Raw genomic sequence first — 15,125 nt, 5'->3', positions numbered from 1 at the left:
AAAACAGTCCTTAGCAACAACATACAACATGACAAGTAATATTTAGAAGTTGGATATGGTTATTGTCCGTGAGAGAGAGGGGACAAAGAGTTCAGAAGCCTCACAGCCTGTGGATACAGGCTGTTGGCCAATCTGGATGTTCTGGCCTGTATGGACCTGTACCTTCTCCCTAAGGGCAGCAGATGGAAAAGGTGGCGCGCAGGATGATATTGGTCCCGCAGGATACTGTGCACCCTCCTCAAACAGCGAGTGCGGAAGATATTACTAATCTCTGGCAGAGTTGTTCCAATAATTCTGCCAGCTTCTTTCACCACCCGCTGTAGTGCTTGCTGATCGGCCTTGGTGCAGCTGGGGAACCACACTAGCAATCCATACATCAGAACGCTGCTAATGGCACAATTATAAAAGTTCAGCATCAGAGGTCTGGGAATGTGTGCACTCCGCAGTCTCCTCAGGTAGTAGAGGCGCTGTTGGGCCTTCCGTTTAAATTAGAGACTGCACTTGTGACAGAACAATACATATTTTATTTTGATTATATAAGTAATGTAAGTACAAAACAAACTTGTGGTAGGCCTAAACTTATTTTCAGAATAATTAAATCTGAGACTTTGTTTCATTGTAAGATTGTAACAGTGATGGCAATATAATTGTTTGTTGTTCAGCAGAACAGTGTCCAGTATGTTGGCTGTTATACTTTGTTGTGTTTGAAAATAAAAGTTGGGCTGATTTTAACATCATTACAAAAAGTGTTGTTAATTATTTTTAATCATATTCAGGTTACCACAAATTGTTTTTTCATTTAGTTGAACTTGAAATGTTTGTCAGTAGGTAAACAATTAGTATTGTACAGTCAGAAATATCAAGTTATTGTTAATACTGCAGACTTGCAATGTATAAGTTGTCCTAACAGTTATCTTAAGTAAGCTTTACTTAGTTTTTTTGAGGCAACGAGTTTCCATAATTTTTTTGAGTTCTGGGAACTAACAAGGCTGTACAGTGTACTCAAAATGAGTAAGTTGCCCTAACTTGGTCATCTTACGTAAATTTGATCCAATTTTTTTGAGTTCTGGGAACAAATGAGCTTGTACAGAGTACTCAAAGTAAATAAGTTGTCCTAACTTAGTCATTTTTAGCTAAGCTTTACTCAATTTTTTTGAGGCAACTTAACTGCTAAGATGAATGATTGTAAAAGAAAACAACTATTTTCTTTAGAGCAAAAAAGAGCAAAAAAATTCTAAAGGGAACATTTATTTATTATTTTATTGGTATTTTCCTTAAATGTGTCAAATATATATTTTCTCATCTAAATGTCCACTGAGCTGTGAGCCAGGGGGCGGTAAAGTGCCTTAACATTGGTTGCCAACCAAGAAGAAGAAGGAGCTGTAAGCCAGGAGGGAGGGGGTGAGTGAGTGAGTGATTCGTAACAGGAAGGGAGGGGGTGAGTGATTCAGTGATTGGTTCAACTCGTTTGAGCTGTGAGCCAGGAGGGAGGGGGTTAGTGAGTCCTGAGTGATTCGCTTATGCTATGATTCAGCACAGCAAGGGAGGGGGTGAGTAACTCAAATGTGCTGTTAGCATGCTAGCTGAGCGATGCTACTGTGAACCGAGGAGCTATTGTCTTGATGTGAGCTTCTACTCAGGGTTTTTTCTTCCAGTTCAGAGCAGGAATGTTTTTGTTAATAAACTGGCTGTTGTTTTTTTCCCCACAATTTTAATTATAAGCTAGATATATTTCTACTAATGGAATTAGTTTGCTAACAGCAACAGGGATGAGTCAGTGAGTCAGTTGCGCTTGTGAATCATGATTCACGAGTCAGTAAAGTGATTCTCGAGTATTGAACGATTCGTTCACGAATTGAACATCACTAGAAAACTTGCAGACTTCACTATATACAGTGTAGACCCTCTAAGCCAGAGGTTCCCAAAGTGTGGGGCCCGCCCCCTAGGGGGGGGGCGCAGAGCCATTGCAGGGGGGGCGCGGTATGAAAAGAAAAAAAAAAAGAGCGCTTGGACACTGTGGACAGGTTTTTGACGGGGCTCCCATACAAACGCAAAGCAGGAGATGAAGCATCGCCAAATATATTTCCAAACCAACTTCCTTCCAAGCCAAAGACTAGAAAATATGGTGAAGCATATCTTCCCTTTGGCTTCACCTGCACAAGTGCCAAGGTAGGTCTCCCCTGCAAAATTAGTTTCCCTGCGTCAGGAGCAGCGCTGGGCTCTCCAAATCACGGACAAACAGGATCCCACATTCTTGATTTTTTGTTCACAAACACTTCTTGTAATAACTAACTACTCCTGACATTTTGGACATGTTAGCTCTTTATGCAGTAAAGTTACAGCGGGATACAAATAATATCAGGCTGATCCTGCCGTAATTTATTCCCCCCGGTTCAAATCACGGACAAACAGTATCCCACAGCTGTTTATGTGTTTAAACCAATTTTGCACAGAGAGACATTTTTTGAAAAATGTATTGACAGCAATGTTGAATATTATTACACAGGAAAAAAAACAACTACACGTAAAATAATTACACCGTGACGCCTCTGCCTTTCTAAACGGAGGGACAGTAACTGCGTGTGTATATGTAAGCGTGTAAAACCTGAAGATAGTCAGATTAACAGTAACAGTATTTCGTCTCTATCTGCCATTCTGCAATTCATCTCATGTAAACAATAACGTGGCGCACAGCGTGACGTGAAAAAAGGCACATAACTTTGTCGTTGCGTGATGAACTCTGTAATCCTCGTCCACACGTAAACGCAAAAAAGGAGTTTTAAATAATCTCCGTTTTCGGTGAATCGCAACGCCGTTTACGTGTTGACGAAAAGCCCAAACGCATAGAAACAGCTGAGTTTTCAAAAATACCCGTGTAGGTGTGGACGTAGCGTAAAAGAGTTAGTAGTATATTTTATTACTACCTGTAATTTATTGCCGTTTACTTGTATTTGCTTAATTGTTTACTAAATGTTTGAGGTGTGAAATAAACCACAATGGAGTTTGTAAACAAAATATGGGTGTGTGTGTTTGGAGGATGTGTTTGTGTGTGTGTGTGTGTGTGTGGGGGGGGGGGTGGTGGGGGCGCGAACATTTTTCTTGTAAAAAAGGGGGGCCTGGCAAAAAAAGTTTGGGAACCACTGCTCTAAGCTAAGTTTGGGGGATGTGATCTTTCAAGAAATGCAGACCAAACTGTTGTTGTTTGTTTACTTACACAGCATGTCTTGTAGAATTAACTGGAGTCACAGCAACAGCATAGTGCAGTCATATCTCAAGTCTAATAACATTAGACAGGAAACGATCAGTAAAGAGACAACTTCCCCAAACCAAAGCACAAATAAAACAATAAGTAAAACAGGCTGATTTAAAGTATGATTAAAGTTCAGCCTGATTAATATAAATGTCACTGACAGTTGCTAATATATTGGAAAACCAAAATACTTACCACTGAGTTGACGTCTTTCTGTCCAACAGCAGGAGTGCTGGTCCCGAACCTCAAAGACAGTAAGAAGCAAGCAGAGGGAGAAAAAACAGAAAATTTGATTGATGAAAAGCTGATTTGATCCTTAATGGCTGTGCAATCATGGTAACATAGAGTTTGCTTATGTTGTTAAATAAAGGCTAGATTTGACATTAATAGATGCCACAGATGTTCAAAAGCTGCCACAAAGCATGAAAAAAAAAAATAGACGTCTCCGAAAATGTCGGAGCATTTTTGCAAATATGTGATGTCTTGGTAAATTGAGCAGATATTTGAAATTTACACAGCTACATTCTCGCCTGAAAATATCTTAAAAGTTTATTTTGTGACCCAGAAAAAGTAATAAGTTTTTTAGCCGCGCTCCTCCGCCAACCGCAGCCAACAAATGCGATCCTCCTTTTCCCCAGACTACCCTTTCTGGGTCACAAAATAACCTTTTAAGATATTTTCAGGCGAGAATGTAGCTATGTAATGCTCAAATATCTACTTAATTTATCAAAATATCACATATTTGGAAAGGTGATTCCACGTTTTCGGAGAGCTCTGTTATCCACCAGCGTGATAGCTGACCGGGAGGTCAAGGCTTGATAGAGTCCGCGAGCACAGCTAACTCCTGGCTATTGTTTTCAACCCCCCTGCGGTCTTTTGCTACTCAGGTTAAACATGATATATTTAGTTAGTTATGGCTATGGATTGAAAATACCCCCCACACCCCACCCCACCCCTAACGGCTGCACCTCCCGAAGAATTTTGTCTGGGCTCTTATCTCACTTATTTATTTCAAACAATCAACAGAAAATTTCACAGACATAGTTTTATGTAAGGTTTTTAAGGCTGTGGTGTTAATTTTTTAACATGAGCCCAGCGACAGCAGCAACGCTAGGCTAACACTAACTAGCTAGCAAGATTTTAAACCTGGTGCTAAACTAAGAGAAGCCACAAAATCAGTTTGAATAAGAGTAAACATTTACTCACCAAGTCAGTGTATCAGGTAAAGATCCACAGCAATGACAACAATAATATCTTGAGCTGACGCTTCTCCAGGTTTGCTCAACATATTCCATAAAAAATGCACCGTGAACATGCGGACTGATCCGAGAGGGAGGAGGACGGTAGTCACGTGGCATTTTCAAAACACATCTTTCATCCTTCCGCACTGAGAAGCAAAACTTCCAGCTTACTTAGTTTTTCTAAGTTAAGACAACTCAAATAAATGGAGTTTATCAGCGTTTTTGCGTAAAAAGTACTGGTAACTTATTTAAATCGAGTTCTGATAACAAATTGATAAAAACTGAGTTCAGCCTATTTAATATTTTTAATTAAACACAATATTACATTTTACAGTGTAGGTGTTAATACACCTCTCTGCATTGAATCATACTTGTTATTAAACTCTGGCTCTCTTCCACAGCATGTCTTTTGTCCTGTCCTCCTCCTCTAACCCCAACCGGTCGAGGCAGATGGCCCCGCCCCTCCCTGAGCCTGGTTTTGCCTGGAGGTTTCTTCCTGTTAAAAGGGAGTTTTTCCTTCCTACTATTACCAAAGTGCTTGCTCATAGGACATCATAATTGCTGTTTTTTTCTCTGTATAAAGTGCTTTGAGGAGACTGTTGTTGTGATTTGGAGCTGCATAAATAAAATTAAACTGAATTGAAAGTCATGAGGTCAAAAGTAGACATGCCCCCTAGAGTGGTTGAGAATGAGTGAGCTAAGATTCTGTGGGACTTTCAGGTACAGAAAGACAAACAGGTATTGGTTCACTAACTGGGCATAGTAGTAGTGGACAAGCAGAGCGAGATGGTCATAGCGATAGATGTAGCTATACCAAATGAAAGCAAGATTAGGAAGAAGGAATATGATCGATAATTTGCTCTGTGTATAATTTGGGATACTTATGGAAAATAAATGAAGCAGCATGAATAGCATCTTAGCTCAAACAGCTGCAAAACCTGTTTGCCCAACACGGGGATAGTGAATTCTATAAGACAAAGCCATAAATATGTGTGTCTGTCAAAAGTTCCATCAAAAGTTACAGCTATCTTTATGAAGTTGTACAAAAACGCTTTATTTCGCCAAGACAGTGTACTATTATATGCATTTGAATGGAGTTCTCGTCCGAAACAAAGTATAGGTTTTCATTTTGTGAATAAGTTGAAAATCTCAGCTCAAACACCTGAGAAACCTGTTTGCCCAACATGGGGATACTGAATTCTATAAGACAGAGCCATAAATATGTGTGTCTGAGGCTTCTATCAAAAGTTACAGCTGGCTTCATGAAGTTGCACAAAAAAGCTTTATTTCGCCACAACAGTGCATTTCTTACTATTACATGCATTTGAATGGAGTTCTTGCCCGAAACAAAGTATACATTTTCATTTTTTGAACAACTTGAAAATCTCAGCTCAAACACCTGCGAAACCTGTTTGCCCAACACGGGGATACTGAATTCTATAAGACAAAGCCATAAATATGTGTGTCTGAGTCTTCTCTCAAAAGTTACAGCTATCTTCATGAAGTTGTACAAAATCGCTTTATTTCGCCAAGGCAGTGCGTTTCTTACTATTACATGCATTTGAATGGAGTTCTCGCCCGAAACAAAGTATACGTTTTCATTTTTTGAACAACTTGAAAATCTCAGCTCAAACAGCTGCGAAACCTGTTTGCCCAACACGGGGATACTGATTCTATAAGTCAAAGCCATAAATACGTGTGTCTGAGTCTTCTATCAAAAGTTACAGCTATCTTTATGAAAGTTGTACAAAAACGCCAGCATGGGGATGTTGAATTCTATAATATTCAGCCATGAATATGTTTGTCTGAGTCTTCTTTTAGTAATTACAGATAACTTCCTGAAGTTGTACATAAACGCTTTATTTCGCACAGAAAAGGCGATTCCTTACTGTTACATGCATTTGAATGGAGTTCTCGCCCAAAACAAAGTTTGTTTGAATATCTTAGCTCAAACAGCTGCAAAAACTGTTTGTACAACACGGGGATATTGAATTCTATAAGATTCAGCCATAAATATGTGCTTAACTGAGTCTTCTTTTAATAGTTACAGATATCATTATGAAGTTGTAGAAAATCGCACATCAGGGCCTTTGCTTCTGGCTGAGGCCATCTTCACTACTCCAGCGCCTTTTCTACTGGCTCAGGCAATCTTCACCACACCAGGTTCTGTGCTGCTGGTTGAGGCCATCGACATTAGACCAGAGCCTGTTTTGCTAGAAAAAAGACAACCGAGCCTCACCTGGGCCTGTGCTGCTGGCTGAGGCCAACTACAGCACAACAGGACCTGTCCTGCGGGCTTAGGGGAACTACATTATTTTTGTATCTTATTCTTATTCTTTTTCTGACAAAGTTGTACTTTTGTACTTGCTTACTCAGTTGTATATAGCATTTGTATTCTATTTTATTCTTTTGTGCATATTATTCTGTTTTATTCTATTGTACATAGTATTTTATTTTATTTTATTGCATTCCAGTGTTTTCTAATTTCTGCTACATAACTTTGCACTTTTGCTGTAACGAAACAAATTTCCCACCTGTGGGACTAATAAAGGTCATCTTATCTTGTTATACCAGGGCCTTTTCTGCTGGCTTAAGCCATCTTCACAACACGAGGGCATTTGCTGCTGGCTGAGGCCATCTAAATTACACAATGGCTTGTGGTGCTGGCTGAGGCCATTTACAGCACACCAGGGCCTGTGCTGCTAGCAAAAAGACAACTGAACCTCAACAGAGCCTTTGCTGCTGGTTGAGGACATCTACATTACACCATTGACTGTGATGCTGGCTGAGGCCATTTACAGCACACCATGGCCTGTTCTGATGGCTGAGGCCATCTAAAACACACCAGCGTCAGTGCTGCTGACTGGGGCCATCTTCACAACACTATTGCCTGTCCTGCACGCTGTGGCCATTTATTGCACACCAGTGACCGTGATGTTGGCTGAGGCCTTCTAAATTTCACGAGGGCTTTTGCTGCTTGCTGAGGCCATCTACAGCACACCAGGGCCGGTTCTGCTGGCTAAGGCCATCTACATTACACCAGGGCCTGTGCTGCTGGCTGAGGCCAACCACATTACACCAGGGCCTGTTCTGCGAGCTTAGGCAATCTATAAAGCATGAGGGCCTTTAATGCTGGCTGAGGCCATCTTCATCACACCAGGGCCTGTGCTGCTGTCTGAACCCATATTCAGCACACGATGACTTGTGCTTCTAGCTGAGGCCATCTACAGCAAACCAGGGCCTGTAACGCTATCTTAAGACATCTACATTACACCAGGGCCTATGCTGCCGGCTCAGATCATCTACATTACACCAGGGCCTGTGCTGCTGGAAGAAACCAACTGAACCTCACCAGGGCCTGTTCTGGCAGATGAGACCATCCACACCACAAGAGGGCCTGTGCTACTGGCTTAGGCAACCTACAAAACACCAGGGCTTGTGTTGCTGTATGAGGTCATCTACAACACACCAGGGCCTGTGCTCCTGGCTGAGGCCATCTACAACAAATCAGCGCCTGCGCTGCTGGCTGAGGCCATCTACAACAAATCAGCGCCTGCGCTGCTGGCTGAGGCTATCTACAACACACCAGGGCCTGTGCTGCTGGCTGAGGCCATCCACAACACACCCCAGCCTGTGCTGCTGGCTGAGGCCATCTACAACACACCAGGGCCTGTGCTGCTGGCTGAGGCCATCTACAACACTCCAAGGTCTGTCCTGCTGGTTGAGGCCATCTACAGTACACGAGGATATGTGCTGTTAGCGAGGCCTTCAATATTTCAAAAGGGCATTTGCTGCTGGGTCAGGCCATCTACATTACACCAGGGCCTGTGTTGCTGGCTGAGGCCATGAACAGCAGGCCAGGGCCTGTGTTGCTGGTTAGGGCCATCAACAGCACAAAAGGGCCCGGGCTGTTGGCTGAGCCCATCACCATTACACCAGGGCCTGTGATCCTGGGTGATGCCATCACCATTAAACCAGGGCCTGTATTGCTGGCTGAGGCCATTTACATCACAACAGGGCCTGTGCTTCTGGTTCAGGCAATCTGCATTACACCAAGATATGTGCTGCAGTTGGAAGAAGCCATCTACAGCACACCCGGGCCTATGTTGCTGGCTGAGGCCATCTATTTTACACCAGGACCTGTGTTGTTGGCTGAGGCCATCTACATTACACCAGGGCCAGAGTTGTTGGCTGAGGCCATCTACATTACAAGAGGACCTGTGCTGCTGGTTGAAGCTATCTAAGGAACCCCAGGGCCTGTGCAGTTCCCTGAGGCCATCTACGTTACACCAGGGACTGTGCTGCTAGCTGAGGCCATCTACATTACAACAGGGACTGTGCTGCTGGTTCTGGCCATCAACATTACACCAGGGCCTGTGCTGTTGACTGAGGCCATCAACATTAAAACAGGGTCCTGTGCTGCTCGCTGAGGCCATCTACATTACACAAGGAGGCCTGTGTTGCTGGCTGAGGCCATCTACATTTCACCAGGACCAGTGCTGCTGGCTGTAGACATCTACAGCACCCCAGGGCCTGTGCAGTTGGCTGAGGCCATCAACATTACTCCCGGGCCTGTGCTGCTGGCTGAAGCCATCTACAGCACCCAAGAGCCTGTGCAGTTCCCTGAGGCCATCTACATTACACCAGGGGTCCGTTCTTCGTACCTCGCTAAGTAAGTTAGCTGGATTTGATTGTTTACGATTTCGCGTGATCTTGGATCATTCGGTTCTCCGAAGCTCATCCGGGACTTGCTGTCATAGCAACAGATCCGTAAGCGTAAACCTGCTCGGGAGCAGGCTTACTTTATGTAAACAGGATTAGATCGCGGCCACTCAGGTATGTCCGCTTCATTTATACGAAAGCAACAGCGATATTTCTCCACTGTTTGTCCATAAATAAATATTATCAATGTAACTAAAGATAATGCAGTATTTGATTCTTTCATTGATTTCATACAGATACATACAGGTCATTTCCTAAAAAAAGGGAAATGTACTATTAATCATGCTATGTCATGTATGTGATTATGTCAGATGTAATTCATATTTTAGAGTAGTAATAGTAAATTACTTCGTGTAATCAAGATGAGAGACCACGACTATAAAAGCGAAGGTGGATTTAGGAAGTCTGTCGCAGCCATGTCCTGTCCGTTTGTACGCGAGCAACCCATTGCGGAAGGTGCAAGATTGATAAGGAGAGTTTTCAGAATTCAGCGTATATTGCGGGATAGACAAGATCCTTTAGCTCAGCGCGACAATGTGCTCATAGAGAGATATCGATTCTCCCGTGAGGGTATTATTTTCTTTCTTTCTCTCTCTCTCTCTCTCTCTCTCGCTATATATATATATATGTATATATATATCCCAACTTACTGTGCATGCTTCAGTCACCCCTTGCATGGGAACAGGTAAAAGTGATGGAGTGTTATGCAAAACTACACACAAAAAAACCCACAATGTCAATAAATGTCACAGTACAAAAAGCCGGGGTGTGACGAGGGGGTGCAGGACCACCACCTGTCTTTATTTGCTCTGCCCTTTTCTTGGTTGCTGTTATAAACAAACAAACAGATTATTTCAGGGTCTCGTTTCAAGAGACTAAAAGCAATATAAGTGATAAATATTACCATTCTGTAGAATATTCTTATATTTCACTTTTACTTGTTCCCATGTTAGGCTACGTTCACACTGCAGGCGAAAGCGCATCAAATCCGATTTTTTCGCCCCTATGCGACCCGTATCCGATCATGGTATGACAGTGTGAACGGCACAAATCCGATATTTTCAAATCCGATCTGGGTCACTTTCGTATGTGGTACTGTTTTAGAAAGCGACTGCTGTTTGAACGGTCAAGTCGCATTAAATCCGTCTTTTACGTCACTGACACAAGACAGACGCCAATTATCAGCGCCGGAGAAGCGCCCGATAGGACATCGCGAACGATTTCCTACCATCCGGTGAAACTGTTGGGAAGACAACGTTGGAGAAATGTGAACATTTTATTTTTACTGTATTTTCTGCAGATTCTGACAGAAATCTGCAACTATCCTTTGAAGCACCGCTCCTCTAAAACAGCAAAAAGGATCATTATTAGGTCATCTACATTATTATGTAAATAACAAAATAACTTAAAGCAAAAATCTGGAAACATAAAGTCCGAAGTCTTTATATTAAGGGCCATCAGTCAAACAATATTGTTTGCTCTGGGTCTAAACAGAGCGAGTTGTGTGTGACATCTTCTTTTGCGCATGCGGGCCGCTTCGAGCGTTCACACTGGAGAGCGTTTGATGTCGCATTTTATGTGTAGTGTGAACAAGCAGATAAAAAAATCGGATTTGATCAAAAAATCGGAATTGAGCATTAAGACCTGCAGTGTGAACGTAGCCTTTGTGGGGCCTGTTGTGGCTCTAATGTGAAAGAGGATATGATGTAATATGATATAATGTGGTATAATATAATATCACATGATATAATGTAATATCATGGATCACTTACGAGTTTAATTTGTCAGCAACTTTCTGCCAGCCCTCTCTCCTTGCTTTTGCAGCCTTTGCAGTGTTCCCCTGCGTTTTAATTAGACTCTGAAACTCCTGAAATCCCTCAATCAAGAGTTCTTGCTCTGCTGCCATGAAATACTGAGCGCGCTCCTTCGACATCTTCGCCGACCAATCACAGGGTTGCTGATCAATGTTTCTACTATCGATGCGTAGCCCCTTTTAATCCACCCAGTGATCTCAGATTACTTCATCCAGCTATACTAATCGTCAACAACAGGTGTGTTCGGAGAACCGGATTAGCGAGCTCAAAGTTGGCGCGATGATTTGATCTTGGATGTGTCATTTGATCTTGGATGTAGTAAGCGAGGTACGAAGAACGGACCCCAGGGCCTGTGCTGTGAGCTGAGGCGATCTACAGTAGACCAGGACCTGGGCTGTTGGTTGAGGTCATCAAAATTACACCAGGGCCTATGCTGCTAGCTGAGGCCATCTACATTACAACAGGGACTGTGCTGCTGGTTCTGGCCATCAACATTACACCAGGGCCTGTGCTGTTGACTGAGGCTATCTACATTACACCAGTGCCTGTGCTGAAGGCTGAGGCCATCAACATTACAACAGGGTCCTGTGCTGCTCGCTGAGGCCATCTACATTTCACCAGGACCAGTGCTGCTGGCTGTAGCCATCTACAGCACCCCACGGCCTGTGCAGTTGGCTGAGGCCATCTACAGCACACCACGGCCTATGCAGTTGCCTGAGGCCATCAAAATTACACCAAGGCCTGTGCTGCTTGCTGAAGCCATATACATCACCCCACGGGATGTGCAGTTGCCTGAGGCCATCTACATTACACTAGGGCCTGCGTTGCTGGATGAGACCATCTACATTACACCAGGGCCTGGGCTGCTTTCTGCGGCCATTTACATAACACCAGGGCCTATTTTGCTCGCTGAGACCATCTTCACAACATTAGGGCCTGTGTTGCTGGCCAAGGCCATCCACATTACAACAGGGCCTGTGCTGCTGGCTGAGGCCATCTACATTACACCAGGGCGTGTGCTGCTGTGTGTGGCCATCAACAATACAAAAGGGCCTGTGCTGCTGGCTGAGGCAATCAACATTACACCAGGGCATTTGCTGCTGGCTGAAGCCATCTACAGCACACCAGGGCCTGAGTTGTTGGCTGAGGCGATCTACATTACAAGAGGACCTGTGCTGCTGGTTGTGGCCATCTACATTACACCAGGGCCTGAGTTGTTGGCTGAGGCGATCTACATTACAAGAGGACCTGTGCTGCTGGTTGAAGCCATCTAAGGAACCCCAGGGCCTGTGCAATTGGCTGAGGCCATCAACATTACTCCCGGGCCTGTGCTGCTGGCTGAAGCCATCTACAGCACCCAAGAGCCTGTGCAGTTCCCTGAGGCCATCTACATTACACCAGCGCCTGTGCTGTTGACTGAGGCCATCTACATTACACCAGTGCCTGTGCTGATGGCTGAGGCCATCAACATTACAACAGGGTTCTGTGCTGCTTGCTGAGGCCATCTACATTTCACCAGGACCAGTGCTGCTGGCTGTAGACATCTACAGCACCCCACGGCCTGTGCAGTTGCCTGAGGCCATCCATCTACATTACACTAGGGCCTGTGCAGTTGCCTGAGGCCGTCAAAATTACACCAAGGCCTGTGCTGCTCGCTGAAGCCATATACATCACCCCATGGGATGTGCAGTTGCCTGAGGCCATCTACATTACACTAGGGCAGGGCTCTAGAGTGCGACCAATTTGGTCGCAAATGCGACCAAGTTTTTCAGTGGTGCGAGTAAAAAAAAAATATTTGGTCGCACCGGTGTGACCAAATATTTTCGGGTAACAAAAAAAAAAAAAAAAATCTCTGCAACTGTCCGTGTGGTCAACAACAGACACACATTATGCCCCTATCATGGACTAAACCAATCAGAGTTAGTCAGGGGCGGGACCTCTCTGATTGGCCGTGGTCCAGTTGAAAGTGCAGGTGGAAGAGAGAGGTGAGTAGCTGGAATAAAGCGATATCAATTCATTAACGGATTCCACACAAAGACGCAAACACAGAGCGGACCCGACGCATCAGAATCAGCTTTGTCTTTCTCGGCTTCTCACCCCACGGCCCGAACACAGACACGCTGTCGGAGCTTAGCGATTCTGATGCGTCGGGTCCGCGCTGTGTTTACGTCTTTTTTGCGCTGATTCTGAGCTGCAGGTTTTGTCTCTCCAACCAAAATTCGCCGAGCCAGCAGGAAAAGAAGCAGCAAACTACGCTTCACATTTGATCAATGTCGTCATGAATTCCCTCTGACTTTTGCTGTTTTGCTTCCACCACGATAAAAATCACACTTCATGCACAGCTCCCTCCCTCTCTCTCTCTCTCTGTACTTCAAGAACAGTTTCCCGTCTCAAATCTCTGTTTTCTGCATTATTCATTCGCTTATTACCCACCAGTCTACCGATGTTTACAGCGCTGTCGGCCGCTGTCTTTTTCTTTTCTTTTTCTTTTTTTCACTTAAATGACGTCGGACAAGAAAGCCTAATTTCTGCTGTTCAATACTGAAGAAATTTAAACTAATTAAAATTATGCAAAATTGCAGAATATTGCAGAATATTTTCAAGGTTATCTGCTATAAAAAGTCAGACCAGGAAAATCTCCTTCATGTTTTTCTGTGTTTTATTCTCAGTTACTTTGACACAAAGGCATCTGCTGTGATGTTTTTTTTTTTTTTTTTTTTTTTTAATTTGTTCATTTCAGGCACACAATAAAGTTGAACATAAAGTGCACAAAAACAAAAACAAACAACAAAATGTACCTGAAAAGGAGTGGGATGAAGAAAACTTATTAAATCCCACCCCTATATTCACTTATCAACAAAACAATAAACTTCCGCAGCTACGCCCAAGCAAAACAAATAGAACCTTCATAACTGAATACAGAATATATTAATTATAAATTGCGTTACCACAGGTAACAGGCAATAATAATTACAAGTAACAAACACACATACATATACATACATACATATATATCTACACACACATGTACATATATATACACATACATACACACAAACTTTATTTTCTTCTTTTTTTTTTTTTCCCCCCTTGGAATCCATGCCAGCAATGGTAAGAGAACAGACATTTCAGAGCACACTAACACCATCATTGATTATACTGTGACCAGACCAACTGTTTGTAGAGAAATTTAAATCTATGAATATTTTTGCATTGTTTCAGTTATAAACTCAGACTGTTCCAGATTTTCACACCACATACAGACACACAAAAACCTTTACGGGTTGTTCGAGTTCTGGGTAATTTGAATTGTCCAAAGCCTCTCACATTATAAGCCCTTTCTCGAATTTCAAATATAGATTGTAAATTTGCAGGTAGAAGTTTATTAAAGGCTTTGTATAAGATTATGGATGTATTGTAATTAACCAGATCCTGGAATTTAAGTAACTTTGCCTGAAGAAAGAGTTTGTGAGTATGATCTAGATAACCAGCCTTGTGAATAATACGCAGTGCTCGTTTCTGTACTGTGACTAATGGATTAGTTGTGTTTTTATATGTGTTTCCACACACTTCCACACAATATGTAAAATATGGAAGAACCAGAGTACAGTACAGAGTACGAAGTGCATCTTTATCAAGGTATGGTTTCACTTTGTTCAAAACTGCGAGGCTTCTGGAAATTTTGGTTTTATGTGTCTGACGTGGGGTTTCCATGAAATTTTGTTATCAATTATGACTCCCAAAATTTGTTTTCACTCACATTATCAATGGGTACACCTTCTATAGTAATTGGTAATTCTATATTATATTTTAAATTACAAAAAACATTGCCTTAGTTTTATTTATATTTAATGATAATTTATTTATATCCATCCATTTTTTATTAATTTTAGCTCCCTGTTTACAGTCATTACAAGATCAGTATAATCATCGCTACTGAAAAATATGTTAGTATCATCTGCGAACAGTATGAGTTTAAGTACTTGAGAAACATCAAAAATATCATTTATGTAAACATTGAAAAGTTTTGGTCCCAACACTGACCCTTGGGGAACACCACATGTAATACCAAGTTTCTCTGAGTGGTAATGCCCTATG

This window comes from Oreochromis aureus, linkage group 5, assembly GCF_013358895.1.
Source record: "Oreochromis aureus strain Israel breed Guangdong linkage group 5, ZZ_aureus, whole genome shotgun sequence".
NCBI lineage: Eukaryota > Metazoa > Chordata > Actinopteri > Cichliformes > Cichlidae > Oreochromis > Oreochromis aureus.
Note: the sequence above shows the minus strand (reverse complement) of the source record.